The 21,885-nt window shown below is 42.8% G+C and overlaps 1 pseudogene; it reads left to right on the top strand.

The window, feature by feature from the left end:
- The first annotated feature begins 13,556 nt into the window (after nucleotides 1-13,556).
- LOC109573154 (eukaryotic translation initiation factor 3 subunit F pseudogene) lies at nucleotides 13,557-20,893 on the top strand (annotated as a pseudogene).
- Nucleotides 20,894-21,885: the final 992 nt, after the last annotated feature.

The raw sequence follows: 21,885 nt of genomic DNA, 5'->3' as shown, positions 1-21,885 counted from the left end.
ATACACAAGAGGAACAAGTAACCTAGCCGGGGCTCTTCTGTCTCCTGCGTCCAGCTGCTCCCTCTTTTCACCCAGGGTCTGCAGACTGCCGAACTTGGCAGCTCCTCAGTGTCTCCTAAAAGGATGCACTCGCCACAACAGGAAACAACGGAAACATTACTGAAGATTTCAGAGCAGAGCCCACGACTCACAGGAAACAATTTCATTTTTCTTTTAATTGAATATTTATTTGGCTGCGTTGGGTCTTAGGTGTGGACCTAGTTAGTTGCCCCAAGCCTTAGTTGCCCCAAGGCATGTGGGATCTTAGTTCCCCAACCAGGGATCAAACCCAAGTCTCCTGCATCGGAAGGCAGATTCTCAACCACTGGGCCACCAGGGAAGTCCCAACAATTTCATTTTTATTCTTCCATATTTCTTTCCAGCCCACAGCCCACTTGTTGATCACTCCTCACCCCAGTCTCCCTACCTCCTCACCCGCCCCCTCCCCCCCACCACGTTCCCTGCCTGAGGTGGCAGGTAATGGCCCAGGGAGGACTTATCGCTTTTCTGGGTTTTCCCTTCTTCCTCTCCCCTTCTCACCCCCTACACACCCAGATTCCTCTTGCAGCCCCTCTCACTTGAGTTGGCGAACCACGTCCCCTGGGTGCAGCCCTCCAGCCCCAGTGATTTGTTAAAGGCTTTATTCCAAAGAAGTGGTGTTCTCCTTCTGCTTGGAATCCCGGTTAACACAGTAGCTCCTCTACCAACCTCCTTCACTGACGCTCTTTCGAAAAAGGAAGGCAGTGGAAAGCTGCTGTGCCTGGGAGGGGAGGGCAGGTGAGGCATTCAGCTGCCTTGGCCTGGGCTGGCCTTTCCCCCATCTCCTCTGTGTGGAAAGGTCACTGGTTTCAAGGGTCTCAGCAAGTCTGTCCTGAGCTCCTATCTTTCCATCTCTGGATTTCTAGCCCATTCTAACAATGAGAGGGATTTGTCTGCGGTGAAGGTTTCCTAAGGCAGTTGCAGGAATCTCTCAGAGAGCAATTACCTTGAAGAGCCCTCCCTGGAGAACATGTTCTTTTGCTTCCAAATTGGAAAACGCACATGTCATGCCAACGAGTCCAGAGGGCACTTGGACCTTTACCAGCTGAAATGCTAACAGTCCTTAAAGGGAAAGTGAGCAAGGAGCAAGAGCAAACTTCCGGCCTCTGGGACAGCAGGCAGGTGGCTTTTAAAGAAAAAGCCCAAGATAATAACAAGCTGTGTTGCTGGTGGAACACACTGCAATGTGATTCTAAAATCCATCAGTGATTAAAGTTGCATGCCCACTCCTTTTCTTTTCCCCTCCAAGAGATTATAGATTTCACTCCCTGGTTCTACAACCCCTTCCTTTATCCCAGAGGTGAAATGTCTATTTCAAAAAAGACTGATGACATCAGAAACCTCCAAAAGTCCATACATAAATGGGTACTTTGATTTTCTGAAGGTTAATAATCATATAACAGAATGGCTGAGAATGGTGACAGATTTCTTTTTCATGTTATTGGCTTTGAGATGCACTGTGGTTTGTTTTTTTTTTTGAAACAGATTTGTTATCTCTGCTAGGCTTTGCCTAAGACAACACTCCACTTTGCTTTTCACAGGTTAACGCTGATTGGAGTAGTTCAGAGGTGTGCAGACTGGTGAGAAGAAATTGGCTCAGATTAACATTTTGCTTTATATAAACACAAACTGGATACACCCTCTACAGTTTGCTTGAGAGGTGACTGCAAGCAGCCAAAACTTCAACCAGGATGAGTTAGAGAGAAAAAGTAGATCTTGTAGGAACTGGCCAGGCCTATCACACATGGTTTGGCAGCAAGGACCATGAGCCTGGGGAGATCCAGAGATCCAGACCTCTAGCCTGGAGAGAATTCTTTATACCAGAGGACATCCAGTGACGCCATGTCATTGCTGATGATGTTTCGTTCTGGAGAGGCTGCTCTTTGCTTTTGAATCTGATCCTGTTTTTGACTGCTGACAAATTCCATTGGCAGGAAAGAGCAAGGGCCAGGATTGCTTCTAAACATCTCAGCAAAATATTTCACTCCCTTTGTTGCTTCCAGAAATGAGTCCCTTTTTTTGATGAACAACAACAAAATCCCTGATTCCCCATTCCCAACATATCATAGATCTGAGCCCCCAAGTATCTGTGTTTTCACCAAAACGCATTCTAACACAACTTTCTTTTGACTTGGCATTTTGCTTCTCTTTTTTCAGATCGACGTTGTTTCAAAATATTTTCTCAGGGATTTCTTTTTCCCAGCTCAGAGGAAAACAGGGCTAGACTTGGGCTTTAGCAAATTAAAGCAGGTTATTCTTCTCAGAGGAGAGTTAAATGTGTTCCCAGAGAAATGCCAAATGCCACTTTATTTTTGGTTGCTGTTCTCTCAAGAGGGCCTTTTAATAGTTCTTAGAGTAGGGATGGTAATCTCTGGAAACAAGATAAATTGGGAGATATTCATCATTCTCCTACTCCTTTCTTTTCTTTTACACTTGGGGCAACTAAATTGGAAGTTGGATGTCATGAATTCCATAGTCTTACTTGGAATTTCCTCCTATTGACACTGAGGTTTTCTTTTGTTAGAATCAGGAATATTTAAACCAAACCTCATAACATGGTCTCAAAGTACACTTGAAATGCTTTTTCCCATGGCAGTAACTCTTCCCTTCTCTGGGCTGGTAAAAAAGCATCTGTAACACTGTTGTTTCCAGTTTCTAAAACCACACTGTGTTTGAATTAGGTTTGGCTGTTCTGGTAGAAATCCCAAACCACCAGCGGCTTGCAATGAACTTTCTCTCTCCTGTGCAAAGAGAGGAGAAACAGTGGAAAAGGGGGGTCCACTCTTCAAAGTTCTCAGTGACCCTGGCCTTTTCCAGCTTGTCACCCCACCAAGCCTAGGCTCTTGTCCTTATGTTCATTACCCCAAATGATTGTACCCATATTACTAGCCGGCAAAGTTAAAAAAAAAGAGTTAAAATAGGGCAAAAGGCACCCATTGAAGAAGGTTTCCAGCTACTGCCAAGAGAATGTGTGTGTGTGTGTACGGGGTAAGTCAGAGTCATATCTGACCCTATGAACTGTAGCCCACCAGTCTCCTTTGACCGTGAGATTCTCCAGGCAAGAACACTGGAGTGGCTTGCCGTGCCCTACTCCAGGGTATCTTCCCGACCCAGGGATTGAACCTGAGTTTCCTGGAGCTAGCTCTGGCATTGCAAGTGGATTCTTTATCACTGGGCCACCAGCAAAGCCCAAGAGACTCTTGTGCTGCTTATATCCCACTGGTCAGAATGTCATCACTTAGCTCCAAGCGGGGTTGGAAAATGTAGTCTTTCTTTTTCCTGAATAGCTGCACGCACAGTTAAAAATTGTATTTCTACAATTTCTACAAGGGAATTTCCTGCTGGTCCAGTGGTGATCATTCTGGGCTTTCACTGCCCAGGGTCTGGGTTTAATTCCTGGTTGAGGAGCTAAGAGCCCACGAGCCATGCGGTGCAGCCCTCCCTCCCCACCAAAAAAACCTTCAATTACATTTCTGTGACACACACTCTAGGTCCTATGTTCTTAAATTTAATGTTTCTTATCAATTTTATCTGGAATTTGAATCACCTTTTGAGATAATGATATGAGACGGTATAAAATCAGTATTAGAAATGCCCTATTTTGTAATATTCACACTCTTTTACCAGTAAGTTTGCTTTTGGTAGTCCCTCATACTAAGTAATTAACTCAAAATTTCAGAAAAGGTTTTAAATGAAAATAATACTCATTGCATAGTTATATATAATCACACATAATAAAAGGAATCAGAATGCCAAAATATGAGAGATTGATCAAATAAACCATGCAACATGTCCTTAAGGAAATATTATGCATCTTAAAAAAATTATGTTTACAGGGAATTCTCCTGTGGTCCAGTGGTGAAGACCTGGTGTTTTCACTACTGGGGCCCAGGTTCAATTTCTGGTCAGGGAACTAAGTGAACCACATGCTGTGCAAAAAAAAAGTTTACAATGAGTTCATACTAACTTAGAAAACTGCTTACCCTGTTAAATAAAAATATAGAGATGTAAACTTGCAGTACAGTTACAACTAACCTATATATAAAAAAGAAACAGAAAACAAGCAAACAAAAATCAAACATTAAAATCCAAACCCCAGTGGCTTTTTGGTTAATGAGAATTTTAATGACTGTTTTTCCTGCATTTCTTTATTTTCCAATTTTTCTTACTTTTTAATATTATATTAGAAGTAATAAATCCATCCTATTCTTTCGTCTCTCTAGGTACCTATGTTCTACCCATCTCATCGAGCTCAGTTTAATTCTTCCTCCTACACAAAAGCTTTTCCTGGTCACCCCATGTCTCTTTTGTATTACTATTATTACCACTTAAAATGGAGAGCCAGCTTTTTTGACTCGCCATCATCAAGGGGAATTCTCTGCTGGAAGAGCTGGGGTCTCAAGGGGGCTAGATGTCCCCTCTCCCTGCTCCTTGGCAGATATGATGCACTGCTATGGTCCAGGCACACTAATCAGATGACACAAAGCATGGGATATGCTTTAAAATAGTTCATTTCAGGGGATGGAGGCTAAAATAGGTGAAATAAATTTGTTCATGAGTTGATAATTGTTGGAAAAGAGTGATAGATGCATGGTGATTCGTTATATCATTGCCTCTACTTTTGTTTGAAATTTTCCATTTAAAAAATATATATACTTAGAATTTGCTCCACGTTCTAAAACTGGCCAGTTATGCAATTTCAACAGTTCATTTAATTAGGGTTTTAACAACTGGGAACAAGGCCATCAGTAAATTTTAAGGCAGGAGGCAAGTGTTATCACCTGCCTCAGTAAGGGCTGTTTCAATTGTAAGTGAAGGAAAATCTGATTCAAAATGGTTTAAACAATTTATTGGATCCCATATATGAGAAGTTGGAAAACACTTCTCACTTCAGCTTGTTAACCTAAAACAATAAACACCCAGTAATTTTTATCAGCAAAAAAACAGGTGTATTTGGGGGCAGCAAAAATTATAGTTTGTGACATGCAGTTATGGAAAACCACATGCAAGTCCCAGTAAAGCAAAAGAGAAGAAAACTTTTATAAAGGAGAAGGGGAAGTTGAGAGGAACTATTATAAAAGTCCATTAGAGGAAAACTGGGAGTTTTCTAGAATAGAGGGTTTTCATTGGCTGAGTTGTGACAGTCTCTCATTGGCTGAGATGTTACCAGATAGTTCAGTTCCGTCACTCAGTCATGTTCAACTCTTTGCGACCCAATGAACTGCAGCACGCGAGGCTTCCCTGTCCATCACCAACTCCCGGAGCCTACTCAAACTCATGTCCATCAAGTCGGTGATGCCATCAACTATCTTATCCTCTGTTGTCCCCTTCTCCTCCTGCCTTCAATCTGTCCCAGCATCAGGGTCCTTTCCAATGAGTCAGCTCTTTGCATCACGTGGCCAAAGGACTGGAGTTTCAGCTTCAGCATCAGTCCTTCCAATGAACATTCAGGACTGATTTCCTTTAGGATGGACTGGTTGGATCTCCTTGCAGTCCAAGGGACTCTCAAGCGTCTTCTCCAACACCATTCAAAAGCATCAATTCTTTGGTTCTCAGTTTTCTTTATAGTCCAACTCTCACATCCATACATGATGACTGGAAAAACCATAGCTTTGACTACACAGATCTTTGTTGGCAAAGTAGTGTCTCTGCTTTTTGATATGCTGTCTAGGCTGGTCATAACTTTTCTTCCAAGGAGCAAGTGTCTTTTAATTTCATGGCTGTAGTCACCATCTGCAGTGATTTTGGAGCCCCCCAAAATAAGGTCTGTGCAGCCTATGACTGTGGGCAAGAATCCCTTATAAGAAATGGAATAGCCATCATAGTCAACAAAAGAGTCCAAAATGCAGTACTTGGACACAATCTCAAAAACAACAGAATGATCTCTGTTCGTTTCCAAGGCAAACCATTCAATATCACAGTAATCCAAGTCTATGCCCCTACCAGTAATGCTGAAGAAACTGAAGTTGAATGGTTCTTTGCAGACCTACAAGACCTTCTAGAACTAACACCCAAAAAAGATGTCCTTTTCATTATAGGAGACTGGAATGCAAAAGTAGGAAGTCAAGAAACACTTGGAGTAACAGGCAAGTTTGGCCTTGGAATACAGAATGAAGCAGGGCAAAGGCTAGCAGAGTTTTGTCAAGAGAACATACTGGTCATAGCAAACACCCTCTTCCAACAACACACGAGAAGACTCTACACATGGACATCACCAGATGGTCAATACTGAAATCAGATTGATTATATTCTTTGCAGCCAAAGATGGCGAAGCTCCATACAGTCAGCAAAAACAAGACCGGGAGCTGACTGTGGCTCAGATCATGAACTCCTTATTGCCAAATTCAGACTTAAATTGAAAAAAGTAGGGAAAACCACTAGACCATTCAGGTATGACTTAAATCAAATCCCTTATGATAATACAGTGGAAGTGACAAATAGATTCAAGGGATTAGATATGATAGACAGAGTCCCTGAAGAACTACGGATGAAGGTTCATGACATTGTACAGGAGACAGGGAGCAAGACCATCCGCAAGAAAAAGAAATGCAAACAGGCAAAATGGCTGTCTGAGGAGGCCTTACAAATAGCTGAGAAAAGAAGAGAAATGAAAGGCAAAGGAGAAAAGGAAAGATATACCCATTTGAATGCAGAGTTCCAAAGAATAGCAAGGAGAGATAAGAAAGCCTTCCTCCGTGATCAATGCAAAGAAATAAAGGAAAACAATAGAATGGGAAAGACTAAAGATCTCTTCAAGAAAATTAGAGATACCAAGGGAATATTTCATTCAAATATGGGTACAATAAAGGACAGAAAAAGATATTAAGAAGAGGTGGCAAGAATACACAGAAGAACTGTACAGAAAAGATCTTCACGACCAAGATAATGGACGGTGTGATCACTCAGCTAGAGCCAGACATCCTGGAATGTGAAGTCAAGTGGGCCTTAGGAAGCATCACTACGAACAAAGCTAGTGGAGGGGATGGAATTCCAGTTGCACTGTTTCAAATCCTGATAGATGATGCTGTTAAAGTGCTGCACTCAATATGCCAGCAAATTTGGAAAACTCAGCAGCAGCTACAGGTCTGGAAAAAGTCAGTTTTCATTCCAATCCCAAAGAAAGACAATGTCAAAAAATGTTTAAACTACTGCACAATTGCACTCATCTCACACAGTAGTAAAGTAATGCTCAAAATTCTCCAAGCCAGGGTTCAATAGTACGTGAACTGTGAACGTCCAGATGTTCAAGCTGGAAAAGGCAGAGGAACCAGAGAGCAAATTGCCAGCATCTGTTGGATCATCGAAAAAGCAAGAGAGTTCCAGAGAAACATCTATTTCTTGCTTATTGACTACGTCAAAGCCTTTGACTGTGTGGATCACAACAAATTGTGGAAAATTCTTAAAGATATGGGAATACCAGGCCACCAGACCTGCCTCCTGAGAAATCTGTATGCAGGTCAGGAAGCAACAGTTAGAACTGGACATGAAACAACAGACTGGTTCCAAATAGGGAAAGGAGTACGTCAAGGCTGTATATTGTTACCAAGCAAGGAGAATCATTTTTCTTCTTTCTGCAGGTGGTAAAGCAGAGTTACTTCCTGCTGGAGGTTCAAGACACCTCTCGCCTGTTGGGATCTGAATTGTTTGCGCATGTACTCATACTCATTCGCTCAGTGGTGTCTGACTCTTTGCAACCCCACAGACTGTAGCCGTTCTGACACCTCTGTTCACAGGATTTCCCAGGTAAGAATCCTGGAGTGGGTTGCCATTTCCTACCCCACGAGATCTCCTGTTTCTGCTCTCCTGACTCATTTTCGTAGGGTTTCCCTTTATGAGGTTTCACAAGGTACTCTTTGACCCAGGGCTCAAACGTGCCATTGCACTGGCGCACTGCATCTGCTCTTGGCTCTGCCTTCTGCCAAGTTGGCTTTATCCCTGGACTTCACACGGTGCTTCCTCAGGCTCACACCTGCTCTGGTTCAAGTCCAGCAAAAACAAGACAGCAGCAGCTGCTGTGGCCACCCACTCTCCCATAAATACACACACTCACACATACTATTTTACATTCATTTCTGTATCCCACCATCACCCAACACCGTCCATGTGCGTGAAAGGGGTTCCACAAACACTTTTAAATGTTTTATTGAACGGAAAACTTTTTGCCAGTGTACAACTTCACGGCCAGCCAGGCAGACTTGGAAAAGGAATTTTGTGACACCATGGAGAGAAATTTCTTTAGACTATTCTGATGACCAATGTCTGATAATCCCATGGCAGGTAATACCATTTGCCAGGCTTCCCAAGAGATATGTCTTTCCAAAAAAAAAAAAAAGAAAATCCTCTTTCTGTGGAATGATTGACAATCACAACAGCTAGTGTTGACTGAGGACTTACTGTATTATACAGTATTATGATGATTTCTTACCCTATTATTATGTTAACCTCATTTTACAAATAAGGACGTTGAAGCACAGAACAATTAAGTCAATGGCTGTAGGTCACCTGGCTAGTAGTGACATGAGCCAGGATTGAATTCTGGTGACAGAGCTTGTTCTTTTACCTACTTTGCTTCTTGGTCTTGACAATACTTCTAAGCACTCTTTTGAACATTCTCCCTTGCAAGTCAGCCTCCAGTATCTGGCAGTTAGTGTTACAAGTTCTCACAGGAGTCTTCCTAAGCCCTCCTCTTACAGTCTAGACCTGCTGCTGCTGCTGCTAAGTCGCTTCAGTCATGTCTGACTCAGTGCGACTCCATAGACGGCAGCCCACCAGGCTCCCCCGTCCCTGGGATTCTCCAGGCAAGAACACTGGAGTGGGCTGCCATTTCCTTCTCCAGTGCATGAAAGTGAAAAGTGAAAGTGAAGTCGCTCAGTCGTGTCCGACTCTTTGCAACCCCAACTCTTTGCAACTGCAGCCTACCAGGCTCCTCCGTCCATGGGATTTTCCAGGCAAGAGTACTGGAGTGGGGTGCCATTGCCTTCTCTGAGTCTAGACCTACTCCTGTGCAATTGCATTAAGACCCTTGGGTTCAGTTGCCATCAGTATCAGGACCGCATTTGCCTGTATATCGTTGACCTGTACCACGGATGTGGAACCCACAGGTGTGTGGAGGGCCAGCTTTGTATGATCTATCCTTGGATTTTGGTGTCCTTGTGGGCAGGGTCCTGGAACTGTTAGGGGAACCTAACAGTGACTGAAACGGCCTGCTCTGGCCAGACACGATGTAACCACTTGTGTGAGTTATTTTACAACAGGAGGTCCTGCAAGGAATGCAGAACTAACAAGCTACCACCAATCAGAAGAATTTGGTCGAGGTCAAAAGGAGAGATGAGACTCCAGTCCAGATGTCCTACCAACCCCCCAGACTTCTTACTGGAGTCCACCTTGGGTGAGTGAAGCACACCATCAGGAAGGACTCTGAGTCAGAATGATTGGCCAGAGACAGCCGGGAGACCAACTGCATTATCATAAGACCTGAGACTGCAAGCCACGTGCTGGAGTTCTCCTGGGTTCCCTTCCCCAGCTACCGTCCATCCAGGCACCCCTTCCCAACAAAGTCCCTTGCTTTGTCAGCCTGTGTCTCCTTAGACAATTGATTTCTAAGTGTTGGACAAGAGTCTGCTCTCAGGCCCTGGAAGGGGTCCTCTTTCCTGCAACAGAACTAATTCCCCACGGATACAGAGGGACAACTGTACAGCCGAAAAAGTGACTGTACTAGCTCAACCAAAGAGGGGCTTGTTTTCTAGTAAGATTAAAAATACACGATCTGGGGCTGGCACAGCAGCCTGTCAAGTCATCAGCGTCCAAGGGACCCTTGATTGTTCCCCGCTACCACACTCACATGTAGCTTTCATTTGCAAGCTCTTTTTGCCTTAAATAACAAGATAAATGCTCTGCCCCCAGCTTCAAATCCATATCCCAAAGCAGGTATATGGGGGAATGACAAAAATGCACGAAGGTCCAATCTATCACTTTGTATAAAGTTTCCTGAAACTCTTACCTGGCTACTTCTGTTTACCTGTCATTGGTCAGAACTGGTCATTTCCAGCAGCCAGGAAGTCAGAGAAAGTATCTTTTACCTGGGACATGGTGTCCTGATCAAAGTTAAGACTCTGATAGAATGAAGAAAATTTATATATATGCACACACAGTGGAATACCGTTTAGCCAAGAGAAAGAAGGAAATTCAGCCATTTGCAAAAACATGGATGGAGCCTGTGGGCTTCGTGCTAAGGGAGACAAGCCAGACAGACAAAGAAAAACAGTGAGTGGTGTCACTTGGTGGAACCTAAAAAGGTGACCTCGTGAAAAACAGAGCAGAATGGTGGTTACCAGGGGCTGCGGGTGGGAGGAGCCGAGTGGATGGGGGAACTGGGAAGATGCTTAAGGGTGCAAATTCGCAACTAGTAAATATGTTCTGGAGATCTAACGCACAGCAAGTAATTATCATCAACAATGCTGTACTATAAACTTCAAAGTTGCTAAGAGACTAAATTTTAATAGTTCTCGTCACAAAAAAGAAATGACAATTAGGTAACATGATAGAGGTGTTAGCAAATACTACGGTAGTAATCATATTGCAACATACAAATTATCAAAATAACACACTGCATACCTTACACAGGTCATAGGTCAATTACATTTCAATTGGGGAGAAAAAGAGAAATTATATTGGGGAGCCAGTTAATATGCCATTTATGTGTCACTGATCCCAAATGTATAATTCTATCTCAACCCCTGCAAAACTGAAGTTGAGTTTATGCTGAACGCTCTTCCCTGTTGCAATAGTATTACTGAATAAAATCTATCCTCACCACTTTAGCTAGTATTCAGCTTTGTTTATCTTTGATATCATCTGTTGTTCAGGCACACATTCCCTGCCCTTTTTTTTTTTTGCAGGATCCTTTTGATCCTCAAATGTCCTTTATTTTCCATTGCAAAATCAAAGACCGTGGTTTCCTAATGTTTCTTAAGTAGGCTTCGGGCCCTTAAGTTGGAAAATCAAAAGTTAACTATTTCTTTCTGCCCGCATCCCTGTTTTAACAACTGCAATTCTTCCTATGACATTTAAGATGTCTCTGGACCAGTAGAGAAGAAAACCATAAAGATGAATATTTCAAAATATTATCTTGCTGTAGGTACAGAATGCTTGTGGCCATAGATATAAAGAGAAGCCAACAAGAGATGAATGACATAAACTATTATATATCAATTTCATAGAAGTGCTATGAACAAATAAATTACATAAATTATATAAATAAAGGAAAGTTTATTGTTGTTGTTTACTTACTGTTACTGGTTTATTATTCCCTGGAGAAGGAAATGGCTACCCACTACAGTATTCTTGCCTGGAGAACGCCATGGACAGAGGAACCTGGCAGGCTACAGAACATAGGGTCACAGTCAGGACACGACTGAGCAACTAACACTTTCACTTTCAGATGGAAAACATGCACAGGGCAAGGCGGGGCTGAAGGGCACAGACCTTCCATGTCCGCTCCGGGTGCATCAGCCTCTCAGCACCATGATGTGGTCACCAGTCTGAAAGCTCTTAGGATCCTGTTGTATGCGGGTTTTGTGCAGGTTTCATTACACAGGCATAGGTCTTTTTTTTTTTTTTAAGGCATAGGTCTTTGCCCACAAGTAGGGGAAACCCGAAACACAGGGACTTATATTACCGTTCGATTCTCCCACCACTGCTAGGAAAACAGCACGCAGTCCAGCTCACCTTGCTGATTTGTTCTTGCCTTCTTTGATCAGGGGCTTCCCTGGTGGCTCCACTGGTAAAGAATCCACCTGCAATCTGGGAGACCTAGGTTCAATCCCTGGGTTGGGAAGATCCCCTAGAGAAGGGAATGGCTACCCACTCCGGTATTCTGGCCTGGGAAATTCCATGGACTACAGTCCATGGGGTCACAAAAAGTCAGACACGACTGAACAACTTTCACTTCACTTCACTTCTTTGATCAGAGTGGTGGCCTTCCAAACATGATGCTATCTGTTCACCTTATGACTGTGATTCATAAACGAAGCAACTTTCACGTTAACCCCATCAATCCTCACATCTCTAACTGTAGGTAAGGGAGGCGGTCCCCACTCAGACATGATATCCATCCCTCAGAACGGTCATGTAAAGAAGACACACTCTTTTCACATAAAGTCCACGTCAGCCTTACAATTTTCACCCAAATCTTCATCTTCATCCTATCAGCCCACTTATCACTGTATTCTCTCCATCTCACTGAAGCCTGCCTCAGGCTTCACTGATACATTTTGGTACCACAGAGCATGGGGCTTCCATGTCAATGAGTCCTAGGGTTTTCTCCTTCATTCCCTTATTTCACCCACTCAAGTACATAAAGTGTTGGGTCCCCTCTGCTGCAAGGGGATGAGCCTGGGGACTCTGGCCTTTTGTCAGGTGTGTTAAAGAAAAAAATTCAACCGTGTAAAATTTAAAGATCTTACTGGCTTTATTCAGAAATTCATAAATTGGGAAGCATCAATCCAGCAATATATAGGAGCTTCAAAGAGCTGTACAAGGCAAGAATTATAGGCAGAAGGGAGCAGGAAGAAGGAAGTTACACTGGGCATTTGCAGACTGGTTAAGGCAGGATTTCTTTCCTTGCATGGAGGAAAGGGAAGTCTTAGAAGCGCTGGGCCAGGTAACTTGCGCTGAGCAGCCAAAAGCTGACAGTGCCTAGGTTCTCCCTTCCTGGGAGAGCCCAGCATAAACACTCAGTGCAGTTTTGGTTTGCTGACAAGTGGCTTAGCATGAATGACTCCATCTTGGCCCTAATCTGGTTACTTTAACAGCCTTTATCCTGGTTCACTGCCTAGCTATTGCCCCATCCCAGGTCAGGTTTCTCATTGCAATTCTTTGTATGCCAGCTTCATAAATTTAAAAAAAAAAAAAAGCTCTTCAAACTGAAAGTAAATAGAAGGAACTTATTTGGGTCCCACCAGGGGGTCCCTTTTGGACTTATTTGGAGCCCACCGGGGGGTGGGGGGTTCCCTTTTGTCCACCCAACCTTCAATCCTGCTGTATTAAGACTTTTGTTTCAATCCAATCGATGTTCAGTTTAATTTATCTCATTTCTAAAGAATTCCACCCTGCTGGGTTGTGTTCCTTGACCCTCCCCCAACTTCAACATTTCCACATTCGCTTGTTCATTAACCTGGTGTTTTTATTAGCAACTGCAAAGCCCATGACGAGAAGCTGAGACAGCAGATTCAAAAAGGCTTCTGGGATTATTGCTGATTTTGCAGCAGTAAAGTTACAAATGGTGCCCAGTGAAATAGGGCACCCCCCTTCAGTTCAGTTCAGTTAAGTTCAGTCGCTCAGTCGTGTCCAACTCTTTACGACCCCATGAATTGCAGCACACCAGGCCTCCCTGTCCGTCACCAACTCCTGGAGTTCACTAAACTCACGTCCATCAAGTCGGTGATACCATCCAGCCATCTCATCCCCTGTTGTCCCCTTCTCCTCCTGCTTCCAATCCCTCCCAGCATCAGAGTCTTTTCCAATGAGTCAACTCTTCGCATGAGGTGGCCAAAGTACTGGAGTTTCAGCTTTAGCATCATTCCTTCCAAAGAACACCCGGGGCTGATCTCCTTCAGAAAGGACTGGTTGGATCTCCTTGCACCCCACCCCCCCTTGGAGAAGGCAATGGCACCCCACTCCAGTACTCTTGCCTGGAAAATCCCATGGATGGAGGAGCCTGGTAGGCTGCAGTCCATGGGGTCGCTAAGAGTCAGACACGACTGAGCAACTTCACTTTCACTTTTCACTTTCATGCATTGGAGAAGGAAATGGCAACCCACTCCAGTGTTCTTGCCTGGAGAATCCCAGGGACGGGGGAGCCTGGTGGGCTGCCGTCTCTGGGGTTGCACAGAGTCGGACACGACTGAAGCGACTTAGCAGCAGCAGCACCCCCCTTAACCATGGCTTTTATCATGACCTGGGTAGCAGGTTGAAAATTAATAAACAGAACCCTCATTTAAAATGGAGTCAGGAGGCCAGAAGGGGGAGCTGTCAGGCACTAGCACCTGAAGTCAATTGTAGGCCCTATAGGAAGAGATATTACCCTTGTATATCCAACGGGAAAAAGGTTAATACTTTACACCAAGCGAGAGGAGGAAGAATCTCTCCTTGCCCAGCAACAGCCCAGTCAATGAGAGCTTGTCATAACTCAGCCAATGAAAAGCCTCTATATTTGGAACTTCCCTGTTCCTCCAATGGGCTCTTTTTTTTGTTTTTAAATCCCTGATGGTCAAGTCTTTTGTTTATTTATTTTTGGCTGTGCTGGGGTCTGTGTTGCTGCGTGGGGACTTTCTCTGCTTGGGGCTAGCAGGGGCTACTCTTCGCTGTTTGTTGAGGCAGGTGGGGGTTCTCTTCGCAGTGGCTTCTCTGGTTGCAGAGCACTGAGGCTGAGTAGTTGTGGTGCGTGGGCTTGGTTCCACTTGCCCTGTGGAGTCTTCCTGGACCAGGGATCGAATTTGTGTCCCCTGCATTGGCAGGCAGAGTCTCAACCACTGGACCACCAGGCAAGTCCACCAATGGACTCTATCTGCAACAACTGTTCCCAACTCCCCCTTCTCCTGTATTAAAAAAAAAAAAATTTTTTTTTTTTCTTTTTCTCAAGACTTGGTGCTTCATCAAGGATTTTATGTCCAGAATTGAAGTTCTTTGGTGTTCCCAAACAAACCCATTTTTCTGCTGTCTTATTGTTTTATATTAACATGGGCATATTCAGCAGGTGAACATACCAGTTATCATAAAGCCAGTCCCACACAGCTTGCATCAGAACATACGAGCTGCCTCATGTGTGATGTTCATTTGGAATTTATAGGGAGAGTCAGATAGCCTCCCTTCTCAGGGTAGACAGAATTTATGTTGGCTTTCATTCACCAGACTGTTTCCTTGGGAATAACCTACAACATGTCTGGATCTTGTGTAGCCATCTGTGATTGTTCCATAGTGAGCTGTAGGTCCTACATCAACCTAAACATGCTCTTCCACTTTGCAACCTTCAAAACCAAAGACAGTGCCCCTAAATTATTCTCGTAATCCATTCTACTAATGGTTCTACAAGGGGCTGATACACCAATCCACAAAATAAGGCAGATTCTTCATACTATACCCTCTTGGTTCAATAGTTTCTTGATTTTGCCCTCCGCCAATGTGGACCACCTCCATGGTGACCAGAGGTATTAGAGTTGCTCTGTTTCCCTACATAATCGATCCTTCCTTTTGGGAGTAGCTTTGAGTCTAGAGGCTGAACCTCAGACTGATAGATATCTGAGTTTGGTTCAGCATCAAGTTCTGATTCAGCACTCTTTTAATTTCATTTTAGTCTTTACAGGTAGTAATAACCAAAGGACTGTGTATTTGACTTTTTTTTTCTTATTAGTTTGTATTTCCTGTGTATCTAGTGGACCAACTCCCCATGAATTATTAACTTTTACTGTTAGTATCAATAACTTATCCTAGCACAGCAGCTGCTCCATACTGTGGGTGACCATGTGACCACCAGGGATTAAATGTTCCTCATACCCAATTCTTCCATTTTTCCCTCTTCCCAAACCATGTTTCACTGAGCAAAGACTGTTTTAGCAAATACCATATTTTCTTCATACAATGAAAGAAGTGATTTAACTCATAATACTTCTCATACCAAATGTGTGGGGTTTTTTTCCTCACCAACAACCAATTCTGTTTCTCTAACACCAATTAGGTGTCTTACAATTCAATATAATTCTGACACTAACCACCTGAGTTAGCATCAGAAACCGCAGGTTTAAGGGTTTAGTCCCATAATTCAGACATTAGTTACAAATGGGTGGTCAGGGTACCCACAGTTCTATCTAAATTGTCTACAAATTGGGGGGTTCCTACAAATACCTCTCTAAGTTTCAATAATTCACTAGAACAACTCAGGAAACAACATTCTTACTATTACTGGTTTATTACAAAGGATACCACTCAAGGATAGACAAATGGAAGACATGCATAGGGCACAGTATGGGGTGAGAGAGGGCAGTTTCCATGCCCGCTCTAAACACATGGTTCTCCCAGCACCTTGATGTGTTCACCAATCCAGAAGTTCCAATAACTAGAAAGTTTCATTTGAAATACTATTAAATGAAAAAAAAAGGTAGAGCATAAAATATAAATACATGATGATTACAAACATTAAAAAATTAAATTTCCATATGGTTCCTGAGCTTGAACTCTCTCTTCTTGACCGTAGAAGAAGGTATGAAACTGTACCATGAATCCAGAAAAAGTATTTGGAGAGTTAACTATTTTTTACAACTGTATTCAGATAACGATCATCAAGGATAGAGAAAATCAGCTCAAGTGACTAATGGATTAATGAAGAAATCAAAGAGGAAATCACAAAGTACCTACAGACAAGTGAAAATGAAAACATAGCAATCCGAAGTCTATATAACATAGACAGTTCTAAGGGGAAAGTTTATAGTGATACAAGCTAACCTCAGCAAACAAGAAAAATCTCATACAAACAACCTAACTTTACACCTAAAGGAACTATAAAAACATCAGAGCAGAAATAAATGAAATGGAGAGGAAAAAAAGGATCAATGAAACTAAGAGTTGGTTCTTTTTTTTTTTTTTTAGTCTTTTTTAAAGTATGTTAGCAACTGTTTTTATTTTATTAAGACTTATTTGTCTGTGGCTGCTCCGGGGCTTAGTCTTTTTTAAAGTATGTTAGCAACTGTTTTTATTTTATTAAGACTTATTTGTCTGTGGCTGCTCCGATCTTAGAGGAACTTTCAGCTTTTCACCATTTAAATTTTATTTATTTATTTGTTTTTGGCTGTTCTGGGTCTTCAGTGCTATGCATGGGCTTTCTCTAGTTGCTGTGAGTGGGGGCTGCTCTTTGTTGCACTGCACAGGCTTCTCACTGCAGCATCTTCTCTCATGGAGCATGGGCTCTAGGCACATGCGCTTCAGTAGTTCCAGTGTGTGGGCTCAGAAGTTGCAGCTCAAGGCTTCTAGAACTCTGGTTCAGTAGTTATTGCACATGGGCTTAGTTGTTCCATGGCAAGTGGACTCTACCTGGGCTAGGGATTGAACCCATGTCCCCTGCATTGACAGGCAGATTCTTTACCACTGAGCCACCAGGGAAGCCCAAGAGCTGGTTAACAAAATTGATAAATCTTTAGCCAGACTCATCAAGAAAGAGATAGAGAAGGCCCAAATTAATAAAACCAGAAATGAAAAATGAGAAGTTAAAACCAACACCACAGAAATATAAAGGATCATATTAACAAAATTACTATGAACAATTATACAACAATAAAATGGACAACCTAGAAGAAATGGACAAACTTCTAGAAATGTACAACCTCTCAAGATTGAATCAAGAAGAAATAGAAAATGTGGACAGACCAATTACCAGTAATGAAGTTGAATCAGTAATATTAAAACTTCCAACAAACAAAAGTCCAGGACCAGATGGCTTCATAGGTGAATTTTACCAAATGCTTGGAGAAGAGTTAACATCTCTCTTCCTCAAAAATTCCAAACAATTGCAGAGGAAGAAATGTTTCTGAACCCAATCAACAAGGCCAGCATCACCCTGATACCAAAACCAGATAAAGCTATCACACACACAAAAAGTAAAGGCCAATACCACTGATGAACATAGACGAAAAATTCCTCAACAAAATATTAGCAAATTGAATTCAGCAATATATTAAAAAGATCACAGACAATGATCAAGTGGGATTTACCCCAGGGATGTAAGGATGGATCAATATTCACAAGTCAATGTGACATATCATATTAACAAACTGAAGAACAAAAATCATATACTCATCTCAATAGAAACACAAAAATTTTATTAAAAAGCTTTTGATAAGTTCATAATTTATGATTTAAATTTATGATTAAAAACTCTCCAGAAAGTGGATATAGAGGGAACATACCTCAGGATCATAACGGTGATATATGACAAGCCTACAGCTTAACACCATACTGACCAGTGAAAAGCTGGAACTTCCGTGGTGGTCCAGTGGTTAAGAATCCGCCTGCCAAGGCAAGGGACGTGGGTTTGATCCCTGGTCCGGGAAGATCCCATATGCCATGGAGCAACTAAGCCCATGCAGCCCAATTACTGAAGTCTGTGCACCCTAGAGCTCTGCAACAAGAGAAACCACCACAGTGAGGAGACCACATACTGCAGTTAGAGAGTAGCCCCAACTCACTACAGCTAGAGAAAGCCCATGCACAGCACTGAAGACCCAGAACAGCCAAAATCAAATAAATAAATAAAATTTAAATGGTGAAAAGCCGAAAGTTCCTCTAAGATCAGAAACAAGACAAAGATGTCCCCTCTCTCCACTTTCATTCAACATAGTGTTGGAACTCCTAGTCACAGAAATCAGACAAGAAAAAGAAAGAAAAGGAATCCAAATTGGAAAAGAATAAGTAAAACTGTCACAGTTTGCAGATGCCATGCTACTATACACAGAAAATTCTAAAGATGCCATCAAAAAACTAATAGAACTCATCAATGAATTTGGTAAATTTGCAGGATATAAAATTAATATACCTAAATCTGTTGTGCTTCTAAAAACTCATAGTTTATTTAACTATTAGAAAGAGAGGTTAAGAAAAATCTCAATTAAAATCTCATAAAAAGGGCTTCTCAGGTGGCTCAGTGGTAAAGAATTTGCCTGCCAATGCAGGGGTTTAATCCCTGATTTGGGAAGATTCCCTCATGCTTCAGAGCGACTAAGCTTGTAGGCTGTAAGTATTGAGCCTGTGCTCTAGAGCCTGGGAACCACAGCTACTGAGCCCACAGGCCGTAACTACTGAGGCCCCCACGGCCTAGAGCCCATACTCCCGAGAAAAGAAGCCACCGCAGTAAGAAACCTGTGCACCCCAACTAGAGAGCAGCCCCAGCTCAGCACAGCTAGAGGAAAGCCCAGGCAGAACCAAGACCAAGCACAACCAAAACTTAAATAAATCAATTAATGAAATTAAATCTTTAAAAAGTCAAATTGCATCAACAAATAATAAAATACCTAGAAGTAAATTTAATTAAGAAGGTAAAAGACCTATAGTTGGAAACTATAAGATGCTGATGAAAGAAATTAAAGATGACATAAACAGATGGACAGATATCCTGTGCTCATGGACTGGAAGAATGAATATTGTTAAAATGACCATACTACCCAAAGCCATCTACAGATACAACGCAATACTTATCAAAATACCAATGGCATTATTTTTTTTACAGAACTAGAACAAATAATTCTATACTTTGTAGGGAAACACAAAAGATCTTGAATAGTCAAAACAATCTTGAGAAAAAAGAACAAAGCTAGAGGTATCATGTACCCTGATTTCAAACTATACTACAAAGCTAAAGTGATCAAAACAGTATCATACTCTTACAAAAACAGACACATAGATCAATGAACAGAATATAGATCCAGAAATCAGCCTACATTTATACGGGCAATTAATCTCTGACAAAAGAGGCAAGAATATATCATGGGAAAAAAACAGCCTCTTCAATAAATGGTGTTGAAAAAACTTGACAGCTACATGCTGAATATGTCTCACACCACGGACAAAAATAAGTTCAAAATGGATTAAAGACTTAAAAGTAAGATCTGAGACCATAAAACTCCTAGAAGAAAACATAACCAGTATACTTTTACATGAGTCTTAATAATATTTTTAATATACATTGCCTCAGGTGAAAAAAAGCAAAAATATATAAACTGGGCTACATCAAATTAAAAAGCTTTTCAGAGAAGGAAACTGTCAACAAAATGAAGAGATCACCTATAGAGGGGGATATAAATCTTTGCAAACAGTATTTCCTATATGGGGTTAATATCCAAAATATACAAAGAATACATACAACTCAACAAGAAAAACGCAAAAAACAGCCCAATTAAAAAGTGAGCAAATACCATCTCGACAAGATGGTCACACACCAGCAGTACTGGTGAGCGCGCCCCCCGCCGCCCCACCCAAAGCCCCCGCTGCGGCCTCACCCCTGGCCCCAGCGCAGACGCCCCTCACAGTTGCTGTCTGGCCCTGCCCGCCCAGGCCCCGTCCCCGGCGGCCGCGTGGTCATCTTGGCCTCCATCGTGGACAGCTACGAGCAACGCAACGAGGGAGCTGCCTGAGTTATCTGGACCCTGCTGGGACCCGTTGACACGCACTCAGTGGAAGTCACCACTTGCCTTTCAGTGCCACACGGTGAGTCAGGAGAGGAGGTGACTGCTGACGCGGAATGCGCTAAGAACATGTATCAAGTGCACAGGAAAGTCTCTCCAGAGGAGCTCCTCCTGGGCTGGCACGCTTCGGCTCACAGCATCACCGGGCACTCAGAAGCACTACAGCTCAGAAGCCCCCAACCCCATCCACCTCACGGTGGACACCAGCGTCCAGGCCTCGTCAGCACTTTAATGCATGTTCCTCGGAGGGCCCTGGGGGCGATGGTCACCTTCTGACGGTGAAAGACCCATGTTAGACACTGGACGCGCTGGAGTTGACCTGACCTGTTTTATTCCCTACCGGGTGGTTGGCCTCTCCAGTGACCTGCGGCAAGTCGGCGACGCCCAGCACTCTGTTGCAGTGTGTGGAGGGCTCGCTGTCTGGCAAGGTGTCAGCCAACAATACCCTGGGCCACTTCTTGATAAGTCTGGTTAACCAAGTACCCAGTAGAGTTCCCGAGGACTTCCAGACCATGGTCATCAACAACATCAGTGACCTGTGGATGGTGAACTATCTGGTCAACCTCTCGCAGTCACATTGCCCGCGATGAGGAGCCTGTGAATCTGTGAAGACAGCCCTCCTGCCGTGCTGGGCCCCAGCCAACCCTGGGACCCAGAAAGGAGCGAAGGAGAAATGGTGTCTTTGTGGTTTGAGTCTCGCTGACTCAGTCAACTGCTTGTGACTCTAAAGAAAAGCAGACTACCTTTTGTAAGTGAAAGAAAAAAAGTGAGCAAATAATCTAAATATTTTCCCAAAGAAGACATACATATAGCCAACCAGCATGTGAAGAGATGCTCAACATCACTAACCATCAGCAAAATGTAAATGAAAACCATAAGCAACAAGGACCTACTGTATACCATAGGGAACTATAGTCAGTGTCTTGTAATAACTTGTATGGAAAAAGAATCTGAAAAAGTATATATTTAAGTTGAAGTACTTTCAACTTTTCACCATTAAATGTATGTGTGTGTATGTGTGTACACACATATCACATATATATCACTTGAACACTGTAAATCAACTGTACTTCAAAAAAAAATCCACAGTGAGATATCACATCATAGCTGTCAGAATGGCTACTGTTTGTTTGTTTAAATATAGAATGGCTATTATTAAAAAGACAAATGCCAAGTGTGGGTCGAGAAATGAGAACTCTTTTTTATTGTCAATTAATTTTTGTTTATTTATTTTTGACCATGTCGGGTTTTCATCGTGGCACATAGGTTCTCTATTGCTGTGTACGTGCCTTCTCTAGCGTCAGTGTGCGGGAGCTACTCTCCAGCTGTGTGTGCAAGTGGCTCGGGGCGGTGAGTTCTCCTGTTGTGGAGCACAGGCCCTAGGGCACGTGGGGTTGGTTGCCCTGCGGTATGTGGGATCTTAGTCCTCAGACTAGGGATCAAAGTCCCCTGCGTTGGCAGGTGGATTCTTAACCACTGGCCCAGGAGGGAAGTCCTGAGCAACGACAACTCTTATAACCTGTGGATAAGCATGTGAATTGTGTAGCCACCATAGACAGTAGTATAGAGGTTCCTCAAAAAG

This window comes from Bos indicus, chromosome 19, assembly GCF_029378745.1.
Source record: "Bos indicus isolate NIAB-ARS_2022 breed Sahiwal x Tharparkar chromosome 19, NIAB-ARS_B.indTharparkar_mat_pri_1.0, whole genome shotgun sequence".
In the NCBI taxonomy this organism is placed as follows: Eukaryota; Metazoa; Chordata; class Mammalia; order Artiodactyla; family Bovidae; genus Bos; species Bos indicus.
The sequence above is the reverse complement of the archived record's forward strand: the minus strand, read 5'-3'. Positions and strand labels throughout refer to the sequence as shown.